This window comes from Trichosurus vulpecula, chromosome 2 (genome assembly GCF_011100635.1).
Source record: "Trichosurus vulpecula isolate mTriVul1 chromosome 2, mTriVul1.pri, whole genome shotgun sequence".
Taxonomy (NCBI): domain Eukaryota; kingdom Metazoa; phylum Chordata; class Mammalia; order Diprotodontia; family Phalangeridae; genus Trichosurus; species Trichosurus vulpecula.
In genome coordinates this window covers 196666915-196679380 of record NC_050574.1, presented here as the reverse complement: position 1 = coordinate 196679380, position 12466 = coordinate 196666915, and the positions used below count along the sequence as shown (strand labels likewise).

The following is a 12466-nucleotide window of genomic DNA, read 5'->3' as shown; positions in this document are numbered from 1 at the left end:
AAAATGTTCATACCCTTTGACCCAGCAATACCACTTCTAGGGTTGTATCCCAAAGAAATCACACAAGCGGGAAAAGAAGCCATATGTACAAGGATATTTATAGCGACTCTTTTTGTGGTAGCAAAGAATTGGAAATCAAAGGGATGCCCATCAATTGGGGAATGGCTGAACAAGTTGTGGTATATGAAGGTAATGGAATACTATTGTGCCATAAGAAATGGGGATGATACGGACTTCATAACAACCTGGAAAAACCTACACGACATAATGAGGAGTGAGCGGAGCAGAGCCAGGGGAACACTGTACACAACCACAGATATATGGACTCCGTGAGGACCAACCCTGACAGACTTCGCTCCTCTCAGTAACACAAGGTGCAGGTACAACTCCAAAGGACTCACGATGGAGAATGCTATCTATATCCAGAGAAAGAACTATGAAGTTTGAATGCAGATTGAGGCACACTTCATGCTCGCCTTTTTTCCTTCTCTTTTGTTTTTGTTTTTGGGTTGTTTTTTTGTTTTTTGTTTTTTGGTTCTGTTTCTTCTTTCTCAATATTCATTCCATTGGTCGTAATTCTTCTCCGCAACTTGACCAGTGTATAAATTACTTCAATGCGAAGTCATTCGTGGTAGTTATACGAGATTCCATGCCATCTTGGGGAGGGAGGGGGGAGGGAGCGGAGAAAATGTGGAATTCAAAATTATGTAGAACCATCTGTTGTAAACTAAAAATAAAAATAAATTTAAAAAAAATTAAATAAAGCAACCAAGCAAGGCATAGATAACTAAATAAATTATCAGCATCCCACACACAAAAAAAAGGAGGGGGGGAGAAAGAGAAAGATACCCATGGGATTAAAAACAACAACAAAATAACAACAGAGAGACCATTAAGAGATTTCTTTCTAAAAATATTCAAGGAAATAACAGTGAAAAGCAGAACCGAAATAGAAGGATAGCAGAGTGATGGACATGAGACTTCATGAACTAAAATTTCCAACACCCACATACAGGTGAATCAATGTTTCTGTAGAACTTAATTGTAAAATAGGTGGGCTCAAAAAGGAAGAGAATAGAGGAAGAAGATACAGGTGAAGAAGTGTACATACTAAATCAAGTCAATGGCTGACAATAAAGGGGTAAGGAGGCAATCGGAGGGACTGAACATGGGGAATGTAAAAGGCAAACATCCCCTTGCTGTGGTGGGAAGAAGACTTCCACGGAGAAAGAAATAATCTACAAAAATTACAATGGGTATAATTTGAAGAGATCTGATGCTTAAAGAGCCACTTAGTCTGTCTCAGTGAAAGGGACATCAGCTCCTAGAAGCAGCTAACACCCAGAAGGGTGGGAGGGCACAGACTCATGCAAGAGATTTCCTAACAAATGAAAGGAAAAAAAATTAACATGAGAGAAAAAGGTGGTAATGAACTGCACAATCAGGAACACAGGAAAATTCCAATCACCTGCTGGAAGTGGAATTTGAGTGAGGCATAACAGAAAACACAGAGAGGGATGGGAAAAAGCATTTATATAGCACCTATTATGTGCCAGGTACTGTGCTAAATGCTTTTTTTAAAAAAATAAATATCATTTTATCCTCATAACAAGCCTGTTAGGTAAATGCTATTATTACTCCATTTTACAGTTGGGGAAATGGAAGCAAGAAGAGGTTAAGCAACTTACCCAGGCTGGATTTCATCCTGGTCTTTCTGACTTGGGGTAAAGTGCTCTATCCATTGTGCCATCAACTGCCCCCATTAGATTTGCACAGAAATGACACAGAAACTATTCAGATGTGGGAACTCTGGGCAGTTAGGTGGCACAGTGAGTAGAGCACCAGCCCTGGAGTCGAGAGGACCTGAGTTCAAATCCAGCCTCAGACATTTGACACACTAGCTGTGTGACCTTGGGCAAGTCACTTAACCCCAGCTGCCCTGCCTTCCTCCCTCAAAAACAAAACAAAAAAAAAGTGGGAACTCAAATAGTTGTCTTAAAAAGTCTTAGTTCCATGAGAATACAAGAACTAAAAAAGAATTAAGTATAGGAACCACGAATCAAAGATCAAAGTCTAAAATAAAGAAAAGGGGAAGAGAACAAGGGAAAGAAATAATTTTTCAGAAAAAGGCACAGAAAATGAAATAAAAAGCTAACAGCTGAATGAGAGGCAAGAAAGGGAGATTTTTACCTGACTACTTACTAATTGTGAGGAAAAAAAGAAGAGGGGGCTTAAATAACCAGATAAAAGAAATTCGTAAGTTAAGCAAAACTCCAAAATCTAGGGAAAGGAGGGACAAATCAGAGGGAAGGAAGTTTGTGTACGGTACTTAACATGAAGGGAAGACAGGTGATGGGAAAAGGGCTGCTTTAAATTGGATTAAATTAAAATAAAGAAAAAGTACTGTCTTCACAGAGGAAGTGGGGGAGGGGATACTACTTTGGAAAAGCATTAGGGACAAATGGAGGAAAATATAAATCCAGTTCTCATAACTTTAAATGTGAATAGATTAAACAAGACAATAAAAGAAAAAAGTAACATTGGATAAGAAAACAAAATGCTACCTTCTGTTGGTTACAAGAAACACACCAAAAAATACACACAAAGACTAAAAATGAGGCACTGAAACAAAATTTATTTTTTAAATTAGATTTTTTATTTTTAGTTTACAACACTCAGTTCTACATGTTCTTGAGTTTCAAATTTTCTTCCCTTCCCTCACCTCCCTCCTCTCCCCCAAAACAGCATGTAGTCTGACACAGATTCTACATAAAGAAACCTTCACGTTAAACTTATTTACACAATAGTCAAGTTGTAAAGAAGAATTATGACCAATGGAATGAATCATGAGAGAGAAGAAACAAAACCAAAAAAGAAGAGGAAAAAAAAAAGAGAGAGCAAATAGTTTGCCTCAATCAGACTCCACAATTCTTTCTCTGGATGTAGATACGCTTTTTCCATCATGAGTCCTTTGGAGCTGTCTTTGAGCCTTATATTGCCAAGTCTATCAAAGTTAGTCATCACAGAATCAATATGTCTGTGGTTGTGTACAATGTGCTCCTGGTTCTGCTCCTCTTACTCAGCATCATATCACATAGATCTTTCCAGGTTATTATGAAGTCTTTATCTTCCCCATTTCTTATAGCTCAACAGCATTCCATTACATTGATATACCACAACTTGTTCAGCCATTCCCCAATTGATGGGCATCCCCTTGATTTCCAATTCTCTGCTACCACAAAAAGAGCTGCTATAAATATTTTTGTACATACAGGTCCCTTTCCCACTTGTGTGATTTCTTTGGGGTATAGCCCTAGGAGTGATATTGCTGGGTCAAAGGGTATGCACATTTTTATAGCCCTTTGGGCATAGTCTGGAACAAAATTTATGATGCATCAGGTGAATTAAAAAAAAAAAAGCAAGAGCTACAATCATTCTATCAAAGCAAAAACAAAATTCTCTGCATAAAGAGTTGAACAAGTAAATATATCAGTAATTAAGGTGGGACTTTTTTTACTGCTTTCTGTTTTGGAGCACTTATTTAATCAAGTGCCCTTGATGAGTCTGGCCTTTGTTTCTTTGATTAAATCAGGAGTCTTTGATGATCTGCTTGCCTCAAGGGAAAGCCTAGTTTACATGGGTTTGAGTAGCATGTTGTGATGCCCTTTGACCCCAGGGTATATAAACTCAGAGGCTGGCATTTTTCCCTTTGAGGGTCTCACTCACTGCAGGAGTGCTGATGTTGAGATTCTTGGCAGCCGTTTTTAAGAGCCCCCCAGATTTTGGTAAACCCAGATGTTTTGTTCAGGGGCTCACTCACAGAAGGAGTGTTGAGACTGGGCAAGCCATTGTAACTGCCCCCCAGCTTTGCTTACCCAGATGTTGGTTTGTATTTGGTCTGTTTATGATGTATGTTTGTAATTTGTTTGTATTTGTTCTGAAGTTCAGGGTGCTGGCTTTTCCTCCTGAACAAAGTGAATGATATTTGTATGTTAGATTAAAGTGAGATTGTTAACCCCATAAAGTTACTTTCCTTAGTAAAGCAGATAAAAGAAGCTGTGCTGGCAGCTCTTGTTTCCATTCCTATCGGGTCTTACACCTCAACAGCTGCTGCTAGCCACACTGTTGCTACAGTAAACTATGTTACACTGAAAGGAACCACAGACAACAAACCAATATCAACATTAATGTTATATGCTCCAAATTCCTTAGTGTCTTCACAATGGAAAAATTAACTGAATTATAAGACAACATAGACTTCTGTAATACAACAGTGACAGATTTCAATCTCTCAAATTTGTAGAACTATAACAAAAAGATAATCAAAAAAGAAAACAATTGAATAAATTGCTGGAAAAACTAGAGCTAAAATAATTATGGCAGGGACACTGCCATAGACTACATATATTTCTCAGTACCAACAGAACTTATACAAAAAAAAATAGGGCACAGAGTTACCACAAATAAATCTTAAGATGCAGAAATAGTAAACATATCCTCTACAGACCACAAAACAATAAAAATAGCAATCAACTTAGGAAGAACAAATTATATCAAACCTAATGGAAACCTAATTATGAAAACTTAAATAATCAGTGGATCAAAGAACAAATCATATAAATGACTAATGTAATGTGAAAGAAACTGGTAGCGATCAAACAATATAGCAAAATTTGAGATGCTTCTAAAGTAATGCTCAGAAGAAAAACTATCCCTCTAAAGCTACAGTAACAAAATATAAAAGAAGAAAATTAATTGAGTACATGCTTTGAAAAATTAGGATGCCAACAAATACACAAACTGAAAATAAATACAATTGAGAAAATGGTTAAAAATTAGAGAAGAAATAGAAAAATTGGAAACCAACCACAGAAATCATAAAATAAAAAGCTGGCTTTTTAAAAAGACCATTAGTCAATCTGATTAAAATGGGCAGAAATCAAATTAATAAATACTGTTCATACATAATAAATGATTAACATAAGTTTGCTTGCTCGAATACTTCATTATTGAGTATGAAGGAGATTTTCTTTTGTTAATATCTTTAGGTCTTCTGATGATGCAACAATAAACATAATTATAGCACCTCTCTCAGTTAACACTTAATTTGGATTTATGACCAATTGTAGCCTTAGAAAAGTTTGGGCAACAAACAAGGATCAGTAGTTCCAATACAAAGAGGCAAACTTACCTTATAGTTACATCTAATAATAATTGCCAATATGCATACAGGGCTTTATGGTGTGAAGATCTTATATCTATTATCACATTTGATCCTTACGATAACGCTGTTGAGTTAGCTGCAACTATTGTCACCATTTTAAAGATGAAAGAATCAAAGGATCAAAGAGGTTAAGTGACTTGTCCAGGGTCATATGACTAGTAAATGTCTGAAGCAGGAGTTGAACCAAGTCTAGTACTCCATTCTTATATTCATCATGAAGTGTATAATATGATGAGAGAAATAAATGTACCATAAAATGATATTTTTATTGTCTTTACATACATGATAAAACCAACTCAATCAAATCATTTGCCTTGAAGAGAGCTGTCAGCTATCCTCTTTCCATATACCCACAATGTTTTTTGTCTTCTGATTTTATTATAAAAATATCAATACTGGAACCTCGAGGGGATAGAGCCAACATGGCGGCTTGAAAACAGGGACTCACTTAAGCTCTCCCCCAAATCCCTCCAAACACCTCTAAAAAAATGACTCTAAACAAATTCTAGAGCTATAGAATCCATAAAATAACAGAGGGAAACAAGTCTCCAGCTCAAGATGGCCTGCATGGTCACTGAGGAGGGTCTATCACACGGTGATGGGAATGGAGCACAGTTCAATGTAGGCCATGCCAGCACAGACCAGACTGGAGAAGACCTGGTGGAGCAGGCCTCAGGGCCCTGAATCATTGAGCTGTGGCAGTTTCCAGACTTCTCAACACACAAACACTAAAGACAACAGAGCAGGTCAGTGGGAAAACTGCTGGATCTGGGTGAGAGGAGTGTGGGGTTCAGCCGCAGCCCCCAGTGGCAGAGGTGGCTGTAGTGGTGGTGGCGGCAGCAGCCATAGCTGCTTCCGGCTCCAGGCCCACAGACGATGGGGGAAATCGAGCGGCTGATCAGAGTAGGAGTGCAGAGATCACTTTGCTGGTGCTAAGGCAGTGTTCTCTCGCTCTGCCCTACTTGGATCTGGGTTGTAGTCCTGGTTGGTGGTCCTTGGGGGAGGAGGAGCACTGGTGTGGCAGAGCTTGTGGTGGTTGTGGAGAGGGAGTCCTCCTGGTAGTTAAACTCATGGCATAAAGGAGTGCTTATACTCACATACCAGAGCACAGGCCAGGAGAGGATGCACCATACCACCTCAGAATAGAAGTAGCTCTGAAAACAGCAGCCCAAAACCCCTGAAGCTTGGGACAAAGCACTCTCCACTCTGAAAACCATTGTACCCTGACAAAAAGCTCAAAAATCAAGTAACTGCCTGGGAAAACAAGCAAGCAATGTAAAAGGACTCAGAGTATAGAATCTTTCTTTAGTGACAAAGAAGATCGAAACATACAGCCAGAAGAAGTCAACAAAGTCAAACATCCTACATCAAAAGTCTCCAAGAGAAATATGAACTAGTCTCAGGCCATGGAAGATCTCAAAAAAAGATTTGGAAAATCAATTAAGTAGAGGAAAAACTGGGAAGAGAAATGAGAATGATGTAAGAAAATTATGAAAAACAAGCCAACAACTTGCTAAAGGAAACAAAAAAATACTGAAGGAAATAAAATATCAATACTGATAGTTTAGTTTTTCTAGCAGAATATCAAATTTCTTAATCACCATACAAAGATAACAAATTTAAGAGTATATATAGTTAATACTTCTAAACCATCTAAAAACAGTATATTTCTTAATACCCTCTCCCCCTTTTCTGCCACTCTACCACCATCACCATGGAAGCTGGAGCCATTTTTTTTTCACCACTTCATAGGTTGCCATTGTCAAAGAATTAATAATAACCTAGAAGTGATAAGTCTCTTCATTCCTACATAGGCTAGTCCTCAGATACCAGACTTAGTTTGTAAAACAAGACAGATAGATAAATATAGCGATGGATGGATAGATAAGATGAAAATGTGTACATATGTGTGTGTGTTTATATTATATATGTATGTGTGTGTGGATGTATGTATATATACATACACACATACAATACATATATACATATACATGTATACATACATACATACACACACACACGCACACACACACTACAAGGTGGTGCAATGAATAGAATAATGGGCCTAGAGCCAGAGAAGACCTGAGTTCAAAGCCAGCCTCAGACACTTAATACCTATGTGACCCTGGGCAAGTCATTTACCCCTGTTTGCCTCAGTTTCCTCTTCTGTAAAATGAACTGAAAAAGGAAAAAGCTAACCACTCCAGTATCTTTGCCAAGAAAACCTCAAAAGGAGACTTCAAGAGTCAGGCATGACTGAAAAACAACTAAAACAACAATAACATATCTAAATATATAGTCCCAGAACACTATTGATAGCACTACTAATAACATCCACAACCATTTGAGAATTCAGTCTAACGAATCACATAGAAAAAAACAAGTAGATAAAATATGCCTATTTTTCAGACTATGTATGACAAGTGGTTGTATGTCCACTGAATTAGTCCATCAAGTACACGTCTTGGATAAAAATATCAAATGGATAATGAGCTAACCTCAGGAATAAAACAGGAGGAAAAGACTTAAGCTGTACTGCATTTGGCATATTGCGCAGTGTTTGCAGCAATCTGAGAAAAAGTAGTCATATCAGTGAGAACATGGATATACTGAAACATTTACATATATATGAATATATACATACACATTCCTAAACATGTAGTTTATACAGATACAGAGAGGGAATCAACATGCAACATGCATCTCTCATGATGTCATTCTGGTCCTCTTTGAGAACAAAGGACAACAACCAACTCTCTCTGTATACACATGCATACGGTGCACACACATATGTAATATATATATATACACACACACACATATAAGAGATTGGTATTTACATTCACCTATATAAATATATTTATAGATATAAATGTATCTCACAGTTAAAAAAAAAAGATAAAATGAAAGTATCTAATTATACAATTTAAAATACCAGAATATAACCAAGAATGCAACCAAATATCTAGTTGAGACTCACCTGCAAAATAACGTTCTGTGCAAACGAAATTTGAAAATGACCAAAGACTGTGGTAAATATGCTACGCAGAATACATAAGTACACAGAAGGTATAAATGTACTGCAATAAAAACGTTGCTTAAAATAACCATTCCTAGAGAAGAAGAATTATAACACTAAAATTAAAAAGAAAATCCAGGACAACTACTTCTTGGGGGTTGTCTGTTCTCTTCTTTCCCATGCCTCCTGATTGGAATGTACAACAGGTAGTTGCTGAGGCTGGCCTTTCTGTTGGGCAGTGTGAGTTGACTGAAGTTTCTCATGCAGATGAGCAAAGTAGAGTAGCACCAGAGTACCAGACTGGTGGTACTTGTTTTCCCTGCAAAAAGTTCATCCTCCAAGAGAATGTCAAGAATAAGTAGATCCTGAATTCCTTTACATTCATTCTCCTGGACAATGGGTTGAACCCAAATTCATGCTGTTTGAGAAGTATGAGGTGAATGGAAAGAAAGCCCATCTCCCCCTCTTGGCCTTAGGCACTGGTAGCTACTAGAGATGAAATTGATGACAAACCCAAAGTTTGTTAGTTGGTCTGATAGGTGCAGGAATGATATGTATCTCCTAGAACTTAGAGAAATTGCTAGTGGGTCCTGATGGTATACAGGTGAAGAGGTGGAGCAGGAACTTTGAAGTCATATATATTAAAAAGAATATCAAAACACTCCCAGCTAAGGTGCCTAAGGTTTCTCTCAGAAAATTACAACTATTGCTCAGAGCATTTCCATCTTGCCCCCGAAATGGAATGGTTGGGATTTGGCAGTTAAGGTGCTAACAGATCATGTGGGTTTTATTTATAATAGTGTTTCTTTTAAACCTTTAGGGAGAAAGATCACTCAATCTCTTGTAAAAAATCCCTATGAGACTAGCAGTCTGCTGGCCTTTACTCAGACTAGGTGGCCTAAATGCACATCCATCCTATCAAAGTTTAAGAAGGAAAAAAAATCCAGCTGTAGTAGCAGAGGTAATATAAAAAAGGGCTTGGTTTCCAACCCTACCACCCACCACACATTTTCTATCCTAACTAAACTAATCTACACTAGTCACATAAACTTTTCCACCTCTACACATGCCATGACTTGCACATGCCATCATCCTCACCCAGAAGACTGTCTCAAAGGCTGCATCAAAATCTTTCATATCTTTCAAGGCCAATTTCCAATCTAACCTTAATTTCTTTTTTTTTTTTTTGTAAACTAACCAGACTGGCCTTCTCTTCACTCCTCATCCTCAACACTCTTCATGCCTTTGCACTGGCTAGACCTCATGCCCGATATGCCATCCCTCCCTATCTTTACCTCCCAAAGTCCCTTCTCTTCTTTTAAGACACAGCTCAGACCCCAGGCTGCCCTGACCTCCCACCCAGACATGTCCTAAAAGCCTGCTGTTGTTGGCAGGCTGACAAATGACCAAATTAAGGAATGAATTCTGGTGCCACACCATGATGACAGCCCCACCAGCGCTCAGCAGCAAGTGTCCACCTGGAGAATGAGGCTGCTCTGCTCCTGCAGCTGCAAAGTCAGTGCCTCTTTCTCCCTCTGGCAAAAGGCCTGAGCCTTCTCTCTCTCCTCAGCTTGCCGTCCAGCAGCTTGCTTCTCTGTCTCCAGCTGATTCTTCAGCTGGGCCACCTGCTGCTCCAGCCGTTGGGCTTGACCTTTGAGCAAGGCCATCTCCTGCCGAAAGAGCAGCTCCTGCCACCGTCTGGCCTCTCCGCCCTGGGCGGATGCTACTCGGGCATCTTCCTCAGAGCAGCACCGTGAAGCCCTTCAGGAGCTCAAAGACATCCACGTAGCAGAGCTTGAGAAACAGCGGTCTGAGGCTGGGGAGGAGCTCCAGGAGGAGCTAACCTTACTTTCTATGCCACTCATATGGTATTTATCATATGGCATTCACTTACATCAATTAGATTGTAAGATCTTAGTGAGAAATACTTTTTTTTTTTCTGAAGTGTTGAGTGGAGAGGGAAGGTTCTCCCTCAAGGAAGGCTCCTAGAAATACCTCTCATTTGCCACAAGTTTTCAGTAGTTTGGGGGCAATTTAGAATAAGATATTCAAGCCACTGCTGCCTCAGGACATCATCAGGCACTTTCTGGAAGAGTTTGCTTTCCCAATCTCTCATGCTGAGGTACTCAGCAATATGTATTTTTACTCTAAATGAGTTCTAAAGATCAGAATCTATTCTAAATCTCTTGGCCTGAATTCTCCAGAAGATGCAGAGTCTCGCCCTGGTTTTTAACAGTAAAAAAATATATAACTAGGCATAAGGGGGAAAAAATTTTTATTCTAATGGTCATTCTTTGGTCACTGTAATGCTCTAACTACAACTGAGGTCTATGCAGAGTAAAAGGCTATAAAACTATGCATATCCTCTAACCCAGCAATATCACTACTAGGTCTGTAGACCCAAGAGATCAAAAACAAAAAGGAAAATGACCTACATGTACAAAAATATTTATAGCAGCTCTTCTTTTGGTGGCAAAGAATTAGAAATTGAGGGGCTGCCCATCAATTGGGGAATGCGTGAGCAACTTGTGGTATATGGTTTCAATGAGATACTATTGTATTGTAAGAAATCTTGAGCAGGAGTCAGAGATGTTGGCTGCCACTGGTGGAGAAGCCCCCGGGCCACCAATCGGCTTTGCCAAATGAGTCCTGGTCACTGGTGGTGCTGACTTCATGTAGTGCATCACATGTGATAGTCTCTTTAGTAGATTATCCAGACTATATAAGCATAAATCTTGACAAGCTGGACTACAGTGCAAGCCTGAAGAACCTTGAAACCATTTCCAACAAACAAAACTATATGTTTATACAGGGTGACATTTGTGACCCTCACTTCATAAAACTGTTTTTTGAAACTGAGAAGGTAGATGAAGTACTACATTTTGCAGCTCAAACACATGTAGATCTTTCATTTGTCCATGCCTTGGAGTTTACCTATGTTTACGGTACCCATGTTTTGGGGAGTGCTGCTTATGAAGCCAGAGTAGAGAAACAATTGATGTGAGCACTGATGAAGTATATGGAGGTAGCCTTGACAAGGAATTTGATGAGTCTTCACCAAAACAACCTACAAATCCTTATGCATCATTTAAAGCAGCCGCAGAATGTTTTGTACAGTCTTATTGGGAACAGTATAAGTTTCCAGTTGTTATCAAAAGGAGCAGTAATGTTTATGGACCACATCAATATCCAGAAAAGGTTATTCCAAAATTTATATTTTTATTGCAACACAACAGAAAATGTTGCATTCATGGTTCAGGACTCCAAAAAAGAAATTTCCTTTATGCTGCTAACGTAGTAGAAACTTTTCTCACTGTTCTAAAGAAAGGGAAACCAGGTGAAATTTATAATGTAGGAACCAATTTTGAGATGTCCATCACACAACTTGGCAAAGAATTGATACAACTGATCAAAGAGACTAGTTCAGAGACTGAAAAGGAAAAGTGGGTTGATGACAGACCTTCCAATGACATGAGATATCCTACGAAATCAGAAAAAAAATGCATGGTTTGGGATGGAGACCTAAAGTTACCTGGAAAGAAGGAATAAAAAAAACAACTGAATGGTACAAAGAGAATTTTCACAACTGGAAGAATGCAGAAAAAGCTTTAGAGCCCTTTCATGTGTGGAATAAAAATTTTTACAATAAGAAACATCTATGGGAGAGAAAAGAAGAAAATGGTTCTACCTCATATATACGTGATATGAAATCAAGTTACCAAACAGAATCTTCTTTCCTTTTGGAAGCAGATTCAATGGTTTTGAACAAAATCTCAAAGGTAAAAGTATGTTACAAATGATAGGTATTCCCAGTTCATGGAAGAGTTGCATTATGAGGTGCCTTAATGGAATTCTTTTCTACTATTAGTTGTATTCTCAAAGGATGATGCTACTTTTCTACACAATAGGAAAGAAGTGTGGAGAAGCACAACATATAGAAATATCTACAAGGAAAGAGTCCATTCCTTGGTTTGAAAGTCCCATAAACTAAAGGCCTACTTCACAAGTGGTCCACTGGCCCAGAAATCAATCATGGCAGTAGGAAAGGCATCACGTGCAGGCCTGGTCCTTTGCTCTTACACAGTGAATGTGCTACAGATCTACTTCCCCTTGCTAGGGGACTGTCATAAATTTGAACCTTAAGGTAACACAGAGTAAGTTTTTATCTTAATTAAAGCTTGAAATTCCATAAATGATTCACCATAAAATGAGAAATACCTGTC

General features: G+C 38.6%; 1 protein-coding gene and 1 pseudogene across 4 annotated transcripts in view; one reads left to right on the top strand and one right to left on the bottom strand.

Moving 5' to 3' along the window:
* The window catches only part of NBEA (neurobeachin), a 768499-nt gene that overhangs the window by 733991 nt on the left and 22042 nt on the right, over nt 1-12466 (bottom strand). The gene's annotated exons all lie outside the window — the stretch shown is intronic.
* LOC118839995 lies at nt 10833-12043 on the top strand (annotated as a pseudogene).